Source organism: Neofelis nebulosa, chromosome 8, assembly GCF_028018385.1.
Source record: "Neofelis nebulosa isolate mNeoNeb1 chromosome 8, mNeoNeb1.pri, whole genome shotgun sequence".
NCBI classification, from domain to species: Eukaryota; Metazoa; Chordata; class Mammalia; order Carnivora; family Felidae; genus Neofelis; species Neofelis nebulosa.
In genome coordinates, this window is record NC_080789.1 from 87,945,772 (window position 1) to 87,960,165 (window position 14,394).

Consider the following 14,394-nt stretch of genomic DNA (forward strand, 5'->3'; position numbering starts at 1 on the left):
TTTGCTTGGCATACAAAGGCCCCTGTTTTTCTGCCATATTTACCTATATGGCCTGCCTTAGGAGGGAGGTATAGAAAGCTAATTTCTTACTCATGGAATTTATCATCTTCCCAAAAGGGAGTAATTCAGTCCAGGGAAGCCTGCTAGAGGCAGGATTACCCATATACCTACCAACTCCTTTGGATGCTCTTTGAGGGACTGATGAAAAAAACCTTGTGAGAGAATCTAAGATTAATTGGAGAGAGAATTTATAGCCCAAATGGTGAGAAAACTGCACTGAAATTGGAGGAATTAGTAACTGAAAAGTGATTGAAGCATCATTACTTTGGAAGGGAAGGTATGAGTAAAAACTGAGAATGAGGTATTGGTCAAGAGAGACTTCCTGGAGGAGGATTTCTGTGAAGCAATTTGGGAAATAAAAGAGGGACAGGTGAGTTGGAACAGAAATTGGACAATAATTCTAGGCTACATGGACCTTTAAGAGTCAGGAAAGATTGAGACTCTTGTGGCAGATGTGTGTTATCACATTTGAAGGGAATTTATGAGCCAGGTTTGTATTGTGTATTGTGTCATGGAGCAAGATTCCTGAATCAGGAAAAGATGAGATCTGATTCTCATTTTCATCTGGAGGAGAGACAGACAGAAGGAGATGGACAGATAGACTCCTCCTGGGAGACATTTGTAGTAACTGCTACAGTCATCTAGATACTTCTCTTCAAAGAATGGCCCATGGACCAGCAGCATGTGTATCACCTGCGAGTTTGTTAGAAATGCAGAATCTGGGGCGCCTGGGTGGCGCAGTCGGTTAAGCGTCCGACTTCAGCCAGGTCACGATCTCGCGGTCCGTGAGTTCGAGCCCCGCGTCAGGCTCTGGGCTGATGGCTTGGAGCCTGGAGCCTGTTTCCGATTCTGTGTCTCCCTCTCTCTCTGCCCCTCCCCTGTTCATGCTCTGTCTCTCTCTGTCCCAAAAATGAATAAAAAACGTTGAAAAAAAAATTAAAAAAAAAAAAGAAAAAAAAAAGAAGAAAAAAAAAAAAAAAAAGAAATGCAGAATCTGAGGCCCAACCCAGACCTACTGAATCAGAAACTGTGTTTTTAACAGGCTCCCAAGTGATCTGTATGCTCTTTCAGTTTGAGAATCACTGGCCTCAGATGATCCATGATAGGTGTGTGGCCTCAGATGAGCACTAAGGAGGTCTGAAAATTTTGGAATTGGGAACACAAGAAAAGGGATCTAAGCTGGGAAAATTGAATTTGGAGAAGAGGGAGAAGTATGGGCCCTGGCAGCCCTCCTGTCCCCAGGCCTCCCACAACAGTCACTGTGCCAGGGTTTGGCGTTCTGTCCACTTTGTGAAAATGCCTGCCATGGCCACACTAGAGTCAGCCTGGTCCTCAGGAGCTCCCCTGGGGCAAGCATTGTGGGAGCCGGGACTGCTCCCCATTCTGCTACCTCTACTTCATATGATGGCCTGAAAGGGACTGGGGAGGTCATATTAGGTCATGCCCTGCTTCAGGGTTATACTGTCTCTTAATCAAATGAGTGATAACTTGATGATACTAATTGAGGAGACTATGGAGGTTGGGGTAATTGAAATAGGAGTTCTTAACTATCTGTCCTGAAAATTAGGATATTTTCATTTTTCAAAGCTTTAAGGAGAGACAAGATGACTGCATAATAGATTATAACCTGGTAGAGACCCAAATAATACTTTTTAAAAATTAATTTATCTTTAAAAATTTACATCCAAGTTAGTTAGCATACAGTGCAATAATGATTTCAGGAGTAGAATCCAATGATTCATCCTCTACATATAACACCCAGTGCTCATCCCAACAAGTGTTTTCCCTCATGCCTCTTGTCCATTTAGCCCATCCCACACACACAACCCCTCCAGCAACCCTCAGTTTGGTTTCTGTATTTAAGTGTCTCTTATGTTTTGTCCCCCTCCCTGTTTTTATATTATTTTTGCTTCCCTTCCCTTATGATTATGTTTTATATCTTAAGTTACACAAATGAGTGAAATCATATGATATTTGTCTTTCTCTGACTAATTTCACTTAGCATAATACACTCTAGTTCCAACCATGTTGTTGCAAATGGCAAGATTTCATTCTTTTTGATTACTGAGTAATACTTCATTATATATATATATATATATATATATATATATATATATATATATATTACATCTTTATCCATCTGTTGTTGGACATTTGGGCTCTTTCCATACTTTGGCTATTGTTGATAGTGCTTCTATAAACATTGGGGTGCATGTGCCCCTTTAAAACAGCACACCTGTATCCTTTGGATAAATACCTAGTAGTGCAATTGCTGGGTTACAGGGTGGTTTTTATTTTTAATTTTTTTAGGAGCCTCCATACTATTTTCCAGAGTGGCTGCACCAATTTCCATTCCCACAAGCAGTGCAAAAGTGTTCCTCTTTCTCTGCATCCTCGCCAACATCTGTCATCCCCTGAGTTGTTAATTTTAGCCATTCTGACTGGTGTAAATTGGTGTCTCATTGTGATTTTGATTTGTATTTCCTTGATGATGAGTGATGTTGAGCCCAAATAATGCTTTTTAAGGGATCTTTTGATGATTCATAATGGATCAATAACAAAGTATATGAGACCTATAATGCCAGAGACCTGAACTGATAGACAATGGTATAATGTTACCAGATGGGAATTTGAGAATTTTCTTAAGGTTTTGAGGATTAATGTATCTCATCTCTAATCAGAATGAGTGATAAACACAGGCCAAATTAAAGGAAAACAGATTGAGAGTGAATAGAAGGAAGATTTTTCTGAAATTAGAGCGTGACCTAGGAAGATAGTAGGGTGCAGGCTGTCTTGCAGTGTGCATGGCTGTCTCACTTGGGTATGGAATGCCTCAGATAGGCTCCTGCCCAGAAATAGAAAATGCTCACAATTAACTCTCAAAATCTTTTTTATCCCAAGGGTTCTCCAGTCGACTTGTTATGTGAAAGGTTGGTATGGACGTATGGTGTATGCAAGTGGTAACACATAGGAGTGATGAATGACAGAATAAAAACAATCTTCTTACAAGATTGAAATCTGCTAAAAATTGTAAACGGAGCTTGGATATAGGAGAAAAAAGTTGCATTTTAGGCCTTAAATAAAGCTATAGGCTTCCATGGTCTTCCTCTCTCCATGTATTTATCTTGTGTCATTGATGAGATTTAAAAACCTCTTAAGGAAAAAGAATGTCACTTTTATGTTTTACTTCTTTATATTTCTAAAGCACACAAATGAACATAAGAGCTGCCACCGCTGAGTACTATGCTGTATACTTTCTTCCAACTCTTTACATAAATACCTATTTAATACAAAAATTGTGTGAGGTGAGTATTGTTGTGCCCATTTTACAACAGTTGAAACAAAGGCTCAAAGAGGTTAAGCCATTTGTGCAAAATTAAAAGTGAAGCTAGATTTATACCAAGTTTGAGCAAAGTCCCTGCTGCTAACCCCTGAGCTATAGTCTGCATGGAGTAACTGCTCAGTAAGGGACAGATGATCATTGTAACTTGATGACATAGAGGTAATTAAAAGGCAATGGATAATTCAAAACAGTAAATAATTAAAATACTATTTCTATTTGTTTTGTAGAATGTACTCAGAGACACACTTAATGACACATGGAAGCTCATACTCACATTCTCTCATTTACCATCACTGTGGCCCACCCTGCAGTCAGGAACTTAGAGAGGCAAAAGGCTAAATAACTATATTCATAAAGCATCTTATTGAGAGTTATGTGTGTGTGCCTACTATATTAAATTTGAGTAGAAATATGCCCCAAAGATTGGGGTACATTTATCTCGGTAGGTCTATAAAGATGAGCATATTTAGTTGACTTTTTGGTTATGGTGTGTGTGTGCATGTGCGTGTGTGTGTGTGTGTGTGTGTGTGCGTGTGTGTGTGTGTTCACAAATCCTGAAAGAGTTCAACAAGATATAAGTAGCTGCCTTCCACCCTTGGCCGTACTTGGTGTGTTTGTACCAAACCCTGATATTTATTTTCATTACTTCGCAAGGGGTCCTAATTGAGTTTTCTTTCCGGAATATCATGCCTAACACACTGGGATACTTGAAGCCTCTGTAAATCTGCTACAATCAGGAGAGGTTTGCAGAGAAAGAAAAACAGCAGCCATAAGGCAATCATCTCTTGTCTTTTACTTTCTAGCCTAATAAATACACAGCCACCCTTGTATGCACAACACTCATGTAATCACCTTCTCTCCTAGAACTTGTAATGGAAGGTACTAAGAGAAGAAGACCATCCTGGAAGAAGAAGAATTGAAAATTATACCAGTGAAGGAGTCTCGAGTTGAGATTTAAAAACAATGGTTATTTGTGAAACCAACTTAATAGAAAGCAATGAGCTTTGACAGAAGCAAGGATGGTAAGAAGACTTAAATGTCTTTGTTTACATCCTTAGAAAACCAGAAGCAAAGCTCCTGGAAGCAGGAAGCTCCTGGAAGCAGGAGGCAGGCCAACCTGAATGTGGTTTGAAGACAGACACAGCACAGGAAACTCCTTCTCCACCTTCCAATGCCAGTACCCTCTTCTAGAAAAAAATACATGATCTGTAGATATACAAAGAAAGTTAGTTAATCAATCATGTGGCTAAGGATGCTGACTAATGCTTAAAGACTAGTAGCCTGACTGGAGGGACCCAAGTAGCTTAAAGAGGTCACCTGAGATTCTCCCAGAATGGGGGTATTCAGCCTGATGTGCAAGGTGAGGAGTCAGAGATCTAGGATCCCTCGCTGAAGAGAGGATGTGTGTGGCTGGTGGGGTTGGAGTGCAGAGGCTGGGCTCTTGAGGATGGGTGTCCTGGTGTCCTGAGCTGGGCTGGATGGAGGTGGGTGGAGGGGAGGACACATCTCCCCCCTCAGCTAAGGGAGGACTCCAGGCTCAGGGCCTGTCTTAGAGCATATTCTCTCCAGGTGACCCAGAGGGGAAGGGAAGAGAATGGGGAGCAGACACTTCAGACAGTCCAGCCTCATTCTTTCCCCTCTACCCTCCCTCACCTCCCTAAGTCCAGCCTATTGATGGGCCATGTCACACTTATTACACACCTGCTGTGTGCACCAAGCTCCAAAGGGTTCTTGGGCTATTCTCACCCCATGAACCACTGCTTTCTCCTTGCAGCCCAGGCAGATCATCATACTCTTCAGCCCCTGGGTTGATCTCAGAGCCCAGAAGCCTGTTCTGAAGGCTGAGATATAGAACCTAGGTTTTGGGACATACCATTAAGACCCTAAAGAAGTGGGGAGAAGGGGAAGGTGGGGAGATATATCCACAATTTCTTCAGGCAGTATGATTACTTACAGCGGCAAGAAAGATTCAAGTGAGAGGAGAGGAAGAACTTCCCAGGAGCAGACAAAGCTGCTTGTTTTCTGAATCAGAAATCCTGGGCCTGATACAGCAAGGGAGCAGGATGAAAAGGGACACATAGAGGGTGATCCTCTCCCCAGGAGTGTTGGGGTTCACCAAGGTGTGGCTGGGGAAAGGGAGATGACGTGGAGCAAACAGGCAGGAAAGAAGGTGAGGCTCTGGTGGAATCTTTGGCTTCCATGTGGAGGAGGGATTCCCGTCCCCACACAAACTGAGCAATTATGCAGCATCTTTGTGGCTATTACACATCAGTGATCTGGGAGAAGAAAAGCCCCAGAGGCTGTGCAAGTTCCTCTTTCTCCTCAAGCCAGGCTAGTAGCAGAGGAGGGTCTCTCTCCAGCAGGAGTGGAGATGAAGGTGGTGGGGCAATGTTATGGGGAATAGTTACCATTTGCCTCTGTCCTCTCCTGAGATGGAGTGGTTTTGGGGTGACCAAGTAAACAGGCCTTCCTGAAGTCCCAGGGCTGCCAAGGGTCCCTTCAGACCTGGGTCATGATGGAGCCAAGAGCTGGCCTGCCCGCTCCCCTAGGCTACTCAGGAAGAGGCGGCGCTCGCCCCAGTGGGAGGGGCTTCCCCCAGGTGGGACTGAATTGCCCGGCAGGTTTCCCTTGGTCACCCTCTTCCTCTGTGCACTCCTGCCCATCACTTTCCTGATGGAAAGACAGGTCTGCCCACAGGAAGAGAGGGAGGAGAGCAGGTGGAGGGTATGAAGAGAGAGAAGGGGCAAACATGCTTCCTTTCATTGGGCACTGAGCCCTGCTCTACTCCCTAGATTCTGAAGGGTGTGAAAGGTGCAAAGGCAGGTGTAAAAATGACTTGAAATGGGGCAAAATGGTAGGATGAAGCAAGGTGGAGAGATGGAGGTAATGGGAGAGTGGAGCCCATGGGAGGTGGGGTTGTCTGGGGAGTGGAGCCAGGAGGGGAGGGAGGCAAGCTGGGTGGGGTGGAAGGTAGTGAAGGTGAGAGGGGACAGAGTGGGAGGTGGGCAGTGCAGGGGGTCAGAGGGATAGGGGTGGGCAGGGCAGGGCAGTGGAGGAATCAGGATGGGGCAATGCCTGATGGAAACTCAGAGATGGTCAGGGTTCTGGGTTATCAGGAAGGAGGCCTAGAGAAGTGTCCCACTGGGAGAAGGGGAAGACAGACAGCAGTTCAGAAGCATTCCTGGGAGGAATGTAGGGAGTACAGGCTGTGGCAGGGAAAGCAAGGGTGTTTGTGTGTCCTTGGAAGGTCCCAGGAAGGTGAGGGTAAGACCTCCAGAGCCACTTCCCACTCATGCTGAGGCCTGACTCTGGATGGGAGCTGAGGAGGCCACCTAAGCAGCAGGGGGAGGGGTGTGATCTCTGCCTCTCCTTCCACCCCTTCAGTCCCCTCTACCCTACGTGACTGGCCCATGCTTTCTCCCAGACATTCTACATCTCTGGAATCTAGAGGACTGGGCTCTGGACCCTTAGAAGAAAGGAATAGAGTGGTGTATATGTGTGCACAAGTGTGTTTGATGAGTGTATGAGAGTGTAAGTTTGTGTGTGCATGCCTATCTGTAAGTGTATGAGTTTGTGAGTATGTGTCTTTGTATTGCGTGCATATGAGAATGTTTGTGATATATTGGTGTGTATATGTGTGTATTTTGAGGGTATGTGTCTGTGTGTATGTATGAGTGTGAGTATATGTGTGTGTATCTGCATGTGTGCAGGTGTATGTGTGCATGTGTATATGTTTGGGTGCTGTCCCAAGGGAGCCTGAAGCTCACAGCTGAAGATGTCTTGATGTGATTTGTGCAAATTTCAAGCAGGTTTCAGGCTGTGGTATGGGATGGGTTGGGTGGGAGTCCAGAAGAGAAAGGCTGTCTGTGCTTGGGGTATGGGGAGTTGGGTAGCCTGAGCAGTGGGTGTCTCTGTCCTGCCAGCCACAGGGGGATGGCATCAGGGCCCTGGGTCTGAGCCTGGGTGGAGACTGGGTCCTGAGGCCTTCACTCAGGGCTCGGAAGAGCTCAGGGGCCCTGCTCTGACCAGGGAGGGCCAGAAACATATGGAGTCAGGGTGGAAGGTTGGCCAGACAGTGGAGGGTTCAGGCCTACTCTCTCCCCCACCTCCACTCCCAGGATTTGGGAATGATGTAAGCAGGCTGCAGTTCCTAACTCTAGGCTCCACCCTTTCTGCCTGAGGCCATAAAGTCCCCAGAAGTCTTTGTGTGTCACCTTCTGAGGCTAGGATGACCAGATTCACACTGAAAACTTCCCTCTCTTGTCAGTACTACCTGGACAGGTACAAAACAAGTCCTTGTCTCTTGGAGGCCTCTGGAAAGGCCATATGCATCCTTACTGAATTTCATACAAGCTGAGCCTTTCAGACCCTTGTGCTGAGAAGTTCTTACTGAGTCTAACTCAAATCCCCTTGTTGCACTTTGTGCTGGACAAGCCCAGGCCGAGTTTGTGAAGTTGGAACCTAGCACCCTCACCTGCAACCGTGGAAGTAGTTTCCTCTGGATAAGGAAGTAGGTCTAGAGTGTAGGCACACTGAGAGGATGGGGGGTAAAGCTGGTGCATCACAAATGGGTCAAACCTTCCCTGGGCAGGAGGGCCATGATCAGGGCAGATTCAGAGAAGGAAGTTCAAAGATCACTGCTTGTAACACTCTCACTTTACAGACAGGAGCCAGAGGGCCTGCAGGAGGGAACACTCAGTGTCCCTTGCTACATGATGGCTGCCTCTGGAAGCCTGCCCCTGACTCCTGATCTAGGAGTCCTGCTTGTGCCCCATTTGGAGGACCCTGGAATCTGTTCCCATTCTCTTGGCTTTATGGGATGGGAAGAGAGGGAGAAGGACTTCAGCTAGACTGGAATGCTGTCCCCCTTCCTCCTCCTCTAGTGACTCCATTCCAGCCTTCCAGCTGGGCTTCTAGGCCTCCCATGCACTGACACCTACTTCTTCTTCTTCCCGCCTTCCCTCCAGACTCCCAGGATCTGGTGTTTTAGCTCCATCTGGGCAGCCATTGCAGTGTTTAGTCCTCCCTGCCCTGCTCTAGCCTCATAGCCTGTCCCCAGTTTGAACCTTCTTCTCTCTTCCTCTTCCTGCAGATTAGCCTCTCAGTCCTTTACAAAATTGCCCCATACTTTCCTCCTGTGGGAAGTCTTCCATGATTAATTCTCGTGGTTCTGGATCCCACCTTTTTTCTTTCTAAGCCACTACTAGGTACTCACAGGCTTTCTCTTGTTCTTCTGTCTTCTCTTTCCTGAGCCTTGTCCCTGCTCCTCCCTCTGATTTCCTCTCCTGGCATGGACTTGTGCCTCCCCACAGGCAGGGCTGGTTTTATCTTCCACCCAGGTCCCCCTCCATTTACCAGGAGGGCCAGGACTGCACAGGAGAATTGCCTGAGCTCCTCCCTGTTCTCTGTGTTCTGGGAATAGCAGAGATAATGGTGTCCAACTGGGTCTCATCCCAAGGAGGAAGGTGGCAGTGCAGACCCTTCCCTGTGTGTATCCTAGTATTTTATTGGGGTTTAGGCCTCACCCCCAGGTCTGCATCCTCCTTTTTCCTTGTTGCCTCTGACCCAGTTAACAGACCTCTGGAGCTGCTGCCCTGGAGCCCCTGGGATGCTGGGTCAGTGTGGGGAGCAGCAGGCAGTCCAACTATGATTTCTCAACTTGGGCTTTACACTGCACCTGACTACCTGCTTCCTGGTTGGGTCTCTGCAGACCTGTTTTCTCTCTCAGGCTTTTCTTCCACCCTCCCTTTCCTTCCTCCATTCCCTCCTCACACAACCACCTGTCCCCAAAGCCTGAGTTCTTTCAGCAAGCTCTTTCCTTCCTGAGAACCTTGGGGTTGGCATCCTGCCTGGCGAGGAGGATGGGTGGGGGAGATCTGGGGGGAGGATGGTCCTGTCTCTGCTGAGGCACAGGACCTAGCTCTGGACCCATCTGTGCACTGACTTCCACCTTGTGGCTATGATGAGAACTGCAGGTAGGGATCCTCAAGTGGAGAGGGGAAAGGGGGAGGGGGACGCCCACCTGGGCATGCCTTAGGAAGAGAGCAGGTCTCAGAATTGCTAATTGATATAGGAAGTTTCCTCAGGGAGTCTTTGAATTCCTAACTAACCTGGCAGTGGAAACCTGGGTGGAAAGTCAAGTAGCAAAACCCATCTAGATGGAGAGAGATAATTGAAACTGTCCTCAAGTCTCAAACCTTCTATTCAAATTCTCCTTCCCCAAAAGAATCCTAAAAGAGAAACAATCTGAAACTAAGGCAGGCAGAGTTGATATCTGACCTGGGAAGAGCTTCCTAATAAATCCCAAAGTGTATTTGGATGCCACTGTTTCTGAGAGTTGCCTAACTTTTTCAAGGCCCCCTCCAGTGAGCTTCTCCCCACCTTCACCAGTCCTCCTGATCTTGTTAGGGAACCAGGCTGGAATGCTGGCAGAATAACCAAGTGGCACTCAGAGATCTTGGTGGGTTGGAGATTTATTCAACACCGGTGTTTCTCCAGAAGAGACCGTTTCTCCAAAAATCTGAGTGCCAAATGCAAACGGGGAGGGTAATTTATAGTCGTCAGCTTCCATATCTGTGGGGGGTTTTGCACCCGCAGCAAACAAAGGAAGAAGAACCCAGAGGAGGGGTCTCTAAACTAGAGACCAGAGTTTGTTTTAGCCCCATTGGCCATCTTTGGCGTACTTTATTCATTTCTCCAACATTCCCCCCCACCCCCCACCTTTGATGTCTTTCAAAAAAACTTTAGTAGGCATCACCTTTCGGTTTTACAGGTTGGTACTCTTGGAAGGCTAAGATATGTGCTGTAGTTTGGTAAGCAACAGTATTTTCAATAAAATGTACCATGGTATTCAGTATACTGGGGACGATGGATACAAGTAAAATTATGGAGAGGAGGGGCCCCACCAGGCAGGAAGCCAGGACTCTCAATCTGTGAGATCCCATCTTTTCCATTGATTAATACTTTCCTGTTGTCTACCTTGAATTCTTTCCTTGAGTTCTTAACCTTAGTTGTAAGTATTCCTGACTGGTTTACAAAATAGCAACATTCCTCCCCCAGATATGCAAGTCCCTCCTTTTTCTGAAGTGAGGAGGTAGAGGGCTCACCTATTTTGGAGGGTCACTGCCGCCAAAGAGTTTATTTGGCTTCGTAAGCTTACCAGAGAATCTGCCACCCGTTCCATGTCTTCATTTAGCTCTTGAGATAGTCTATGGTATAGTCCTACAGATGAACCTATGCCCCCTATTCTGGCTCCTATTCCTGTCTCAATTCCTGCTCCTATCAGAATGGGTAGCAATACTGCCCATTTAGCCTGGGACTTGGGGCTAAAGGCTGTTAGGAGCTGATCTTCAGTGTATACAGATATCTCTGGGGTTAGGAAGATGGAATATAACATATCTGAGTCCAGTTGGCCTCTAAGCATCCGTAGGCTGAATTAGAACACAGATAGAACACCCTAGGGGTTGAACACAGTGTTGCATTCCTCTTTAAGGTTATATTTCTTCTGCATAGAGAGGTACCATTCATACCTTCAGGGACTGTACAGATTAGATTGTTGGCATTTGTGAGACAGGTCCCAGTGGCCAGGGGTCCAATTAAGACAGAGGTGTTGGTTTTGAGATTTTCAGGAGCTTCCCAGGTCAAAGGCATAGGAGTGGCTAAATAAGCCCTCTGGCTGAGGGGCAAGCACATCCAGCAGGTTTGGGTGTGATTATCTATTTTATGGAGGACTTGTAGAGTAGTGTTGGCCCAATGCTGGAGTGGGGAATTGGTAGGTGTCTGATTGAGGGTTGAAAATTTCAAACCCTGGTAGGCTGCCAGGGTAGTGGTCACCTTTATGGCTTGTATTACCCTGTCCTGGGTATTCTTTTTTTTTTTTTTTCAATGTTTTTTATTTATTTTTGGGACAGAGAGAGACAGAGCATGAACGGGGGAGGGGCAGAGAGAGAGGGAGACACAGAATCGGAAACAGGCTCCAGGCTCCGAGCCATCAGCCCAGAGCCTGACGCGGGGCTCGAACTCACGGACCCCGAGATCGTGACCTGGCTGAAGTCGGACGCTTAACCGACTGCGCCACCCAGGCGCCCCCTGGGTATTCTTTATAACTTTTTTAAGGGCCCTGTCTTGCACCCCTCCCCCATCCGAGATCCCCTTTGAGGAAGGTAAGTGTAGCAAGCTCGCTTCCCTCTCTGGAGGCCCTTGTTGTGACATGGGTTCCTGACATTTTGTGTTATCTCCACAGCCTAATACTTAGTTCTTGGGACACTGGGTGATTGACAGAGAGGGGGTGTTTTTCCCTTGTAGCAATCTTTGTGGAGGGAGGTGAAGGCGCTGAATGCCCTTGACCCCCTTATTGCCATATAACAATCCTGGGGACAAAGTGGGTAAGCAGCAGTTGTGAGGGTGAGAGAGGTTATCATAATATACAGGCAATACTTAACAATCCTCCCACCCAGAGGAGGTATGTGAGACTTAGCATGCATCTTTTGTCCCATGTCCAGCTTGTTGGTGCAGTCTCTATCAGCCCAACAGTAAGAAGTAAGATAAGGGCTATGACACCAGTAAGGGGCAAGGGCTGGCAGAGTTGCATCCAAACCCCTGGGTTAGGTTCATGTGTTGATTCCTCAAGCTTCTGCCATGCGCAGGCCAGCCAGCTTCCGGGGTGTAGCTGGAGCAGGGCTGGAGTTCTCAGGGATCAGTTTCCCTTTTGAGGGTCAGTTTAAGCGGGTTGACTGGATCTGGATCACTTTGCCAGGTTGTGGGTTCTTCTGAGTTGGCCTTCTTAACTCTGTAGTGATGGACCCATAGGGTGATACCTGAAACTTTAAGGGCTGTAGGAGTTGTTAGAATAACAGTATTAGGCCCAGGCCACCATAGTTTAAGAGGTTCCTTCTTCCAATCTTTGACCCACAGAGAGTCTCCTGGCGGAAAGGGGTTAAAGAGGGTCCCTAAGGAAATTGGGACCCTCTCTATGATGTATCTCTGTAACTTGTTTAGGACTGCCCCCAATGTCTGGAGCTGTTCCCTTATTCCCTTGTCTCCAATCTGGTGTAGGTTTACTGTGAGTTTTCCTAAACATGGTGGGGGGGTGCCCATATAATAACACAAAAGGGGAGAATCCTAGTGTCCCAGACATGCATCGGGGATGCATGAGGACCAGTGGTAGTAAATCTGGCCATGGGAAATTAGTCTGTTGGTGGAACTTAGCCAGGGTTTCCTTGAGGGTGTGATTCATCCGCTCTACTTTCCCTGAGCTCTGGGGTCAGTAAGCAGTGTGCAGTTTCCAGGTAATGTTGAGGGACTTTGTCAGGGTTTCTATAATGTCTGCCACAAATGCGGGTCCATTATCACTGTGTATGGTTTAAGGGTAGACCAAACCAAGGCACAATCTCCCATAGAAGAGCTTTGGCCACCTTGCGACTTCATTCCATTCTGGTCGGGAATGCTTTGACCCATCCCGAATATGTGCAGATTATTACAAGAAGGTACCTTAACCCTTTATTTGGTTGTATGTTGGTAAAGTCCACCTCTAAGTCTTCTAAAGGGGTGGCCCCCATCCTTTATGTGCCAGGCGGGGGCTGTGGGACAGACCAAGCATTGTTTTTGGCACATGTTACACATTGTTCACTGACAGCTCGGCATAATACCGGCAGCTGGATAATATAGTAGTTCTTTTTGAGGAAGGCCTCTAGGGAAGTTTTTCCTAGGTGTGTGAGTTGTTGATATTCATTCACTAGGTGTTTTCCCATAGACAATGGGACAAAGATATGTCCATTTGGCATGACCCACCATCCCTCTTTACTTAGTGTGCCCCCTTCTTTTGAGGCCCAACTTCTTTCTTCATTTGTGTACAGGGGCGGGGAGGCTTCCCTCTGGGAGGCAAGAGTCATAGTGTAGGTAGGAGCTTTGCCTGGGTCACCACAGGCGGCAGCTCTGTGATTTCCTTGAGTTATGGTGTCATTTCCTTTCTGATGTCCTTTACAGTGTAGGATAGCTACCTTGTCTGGCAGCCATATGGCCTCAAGAAGCTTTAGTATTTCTTCCTTGTTTTTGATAGTTGTCCCTGCAGCAGTAAGGAGGCCTCTTTCTTTATAGATGGCCCCATGTACATGCACAGTAGTGAAGGCATACCAGGAATCATTGTAGATGTTAACTCATTTACCTTTGCTAAGGATGAGGGCTCAGGTTAAGGCATACAGTTCAGCTCATTGTGCTGACCATCCTTCCGGCAAGGCCTTGGCTTCCAGAACTTCAGTGGTTGTGGTTATCTTGCTCTTCAGCTGCCCTCTTGTAAATAGCTGCTCCCATCTCTGAACAGGGTGATCTCCAGGCTTGGTCAGAGAGGTCTTATAGCCTGGTCTTGGAGTTCTGGGCAGCTGGTGTAGACTTCATCCACTACTTCAGAACAGTCATGGTAAGGTTCTCCCTCCTCCATGGGAAGTAAGGTGACTGGGTTTAGTGTTCTTACTGTTTCGAGAGTGACACTTGTGTTTTCATAGAGAAGGCCTTTGTATTGTGTCAGCCGAGAATTGGAGAGGCAACAATATCCTTGGGTGCTCATGAGGGACATGACTGTGTGTGGGACCTTAACATTAAGTGTTTGTCCCAGTGTGAATTTGTCTGCCTCCTTGATGAGCAGGACTGTGGCTGCCAGCGCTCTGAGGCACGGTGGTCATCCTGCAGTCAAAGGTTCAAGTTTTTTTTGACAGGTAGGCTACTGGCCATTGCCAAGGCCCCATGCTCTAAGTAAGCACTCCAAGGTCTATTTTGTCCTTTTCATGTATGAAGAGGTTAAAGGGCCTTTGTATGTCAGGCAAACCCAGGGTTGGGGCTCGTCCCAGAGCAAATTTTATTTCTGTGAAAGTGGCCCTTGCCTCCTCAGTCCATGTGAGGGGCTCCCGGTCTGGCCCTCCCAACTGGTCATAGAGGTGCCTTGCTATGGCTGAGAATCCGGGAATCCAAATGTGACAGAATCCTGTGGACCCTAAAAA

The 14,394-nt window shown here is 46.9% G+C and overlaps 1 protein-coding gene across 3 annotated transcripts in view; it reads left to right on the plus strand.

The window, feature by feature from the left end:
• The window catches only part of LOC131519895 (cationic amino acid transporter 3-like), a 236,902-nt gene that overhangs the window by 212,204 nt on the left and 10,304 nt on the right, over positions 1-14,394 (plus strand). Inside the window, exons 3-4 of one of the 3 annotated variants that reach the window (XR_009265866.1) lie at positions 2,962-2,990; positions 4,268-4,425. The exons of 1 other annotated variant lie outside the window; for it this stretch is intronic. The gene's annotated coding sequence lies outside the window, so the exon portion shown is untranslated. The remainder of the gene's footprint in view (positions 1-2,961; positions 2,991-4,267; positions 4,426-14,394) is intronic. One more of the 3 variants, XR_009265867.1, reaches the window with a different exon arrangement.